Below are 1649 nucleotides of genomic sequence, written 5' to 3'. Positions count from 1 at the left end.
CTCCTTCCTTTCCTACACCCTCCTCCTTTCCACATTTATTCATTCCATGCTTCCTTCCTCCCACTTTCCGTTCATCCTTTCTACCTCTCTCACTCCTTCCTTCATTCCTCCCATACCTTCCACTTTTACCTCTCCCTTCCATTACACACACACACACACATATATATATATATATATATATATATATATATATATATATATATATATATATATATATATATATATATATATATATATATACAGTATATTATGTATGTATGCGTGTGTATATGTGTGTACTAGTAGTAGTGGCAGTAGCAGTAGTAGTAGTAGTAGTAGTAGCAATGTCTTTACATGTGTGTATGGGTGTGTAAATGTGTGTGTGTGTGTGTGTGTGTGTGTGTGTGTGTGTGTGTGTGTGTGTGTGTGTACTAATAGTAGTAGCAATAGCAGCAGCAGTAGTAGTAGTAGTAGTAGTAGTAGCAATGTGTTTACATGTGTGCATGGGTGTGTAGATGTGTGTGTGTGTGTGTGTGTGTGTGTGTGTGTGTGTGTGTGCCCTGCCTCTCTGGTTACGTCATGATATTTCTACAAGGTCATTCTCCTTCCTCGCTTTCCTTCTCTCTTCTCTTACCTTCTCTTTTCTCTTCTCCTCTCTTCCTTTCCCTTCTCTTCTCTTCTTTTCCCTTCCCTTCTCTTCTCTTCTCTTCCCTTCTCTTTTCTCTTCTCTCTTCTCTTCTCTTCTCTTCCCTTCTCTTTTCTCTTCTCTTCTCTTCCCTTCTCTTCTCTTATTTTCCCTTCCCTTCTCTTCTCTTCCCTTCTCTTTTTTTCTCTTCTTTTTTCTTTTCTTCTTCTCCTTTTCTTCCCTTCTCCTCTCTTCTCTTCTTTTCCTTCTCTTTTCTTCTTTCTTCTCTTCTCTTCCCTTTTCGCTTCTTTTTCCTTCTCGTCTTTTCCCTTTTTTTCCCTTTTTTCTCTCCTCTTCTCTTTTCTTTTCTTTATTTTCTTCTCTTCTCATCTCTTCTTTTTCTTCTCTTCTGTTCTCTTCTCTTTTCGTTTTCTTTTTTCTTCTCTTTTCCCTTTTTTTCTCTTTTCTTCTCTCCTCTTCTCTTTTCTTTTCTTCTACTTTCATCTCTTCTCTTCTTTTTCTTCTCTTCTTTTCTTCATTTTTTCTTATCTTTTCTCTTCTTTTTCTTCTCTTTACTTCTCTTCTCATCTTTTGTCATCTCTTCTCCTCTCTTCTCTCCTCCTCTATTTTTCCCTCCCCTTCCTTGCCATTTCCTGTTTTCTTTTCTCTTCCTCGCCGCTATGGTTATTCATTTCAAAATCTGTATTTACGATAATATTGATTTTCACCTCTTCACCACGATGACATTGCTGTTGTTGTCGTTGTAGTTATTATCATTGTTCTTGTTGTTGTTGTTGTTGCTTTATTCTCTGTACGTCCACTTGTTATTCACCTTCAGAGTGGCTGTTGCAGCTGGTGGGGTGAGGTAAATCCTTCATAAACTCCTTCACTGTAGGAGATCTTCACTCACCTGAAATAAATCGTCAGTGGGTCGGTTTTTATTTCTTTACTCTCTGCAGCCTGTCAACCCGAGAATGTATTTTGCACTATAATCCCCCTCCCCCTCCTAAGACAGTGTTATTTAGCTCAGGAGAGACTTTTGGCC

The sequence above is a fragment of the Coenobita brevimanus genome, chromosome 46, assembly GCF_032717465.1.
Source record: "Coenobita brevimanus isolate Jiangsu-jjx chromosome 46, ASM3271746v2, whole genome shotgun sequence".
Lineage (NCBI taxonomy): Eukaryota > Metazoa > Arthropoda > Malacostraca > Decapoda > Coenobitidae > Coenobita > Coenobita brevimanus.
This window is presented reverse-complemented; position numbering follows the sequence as displayed.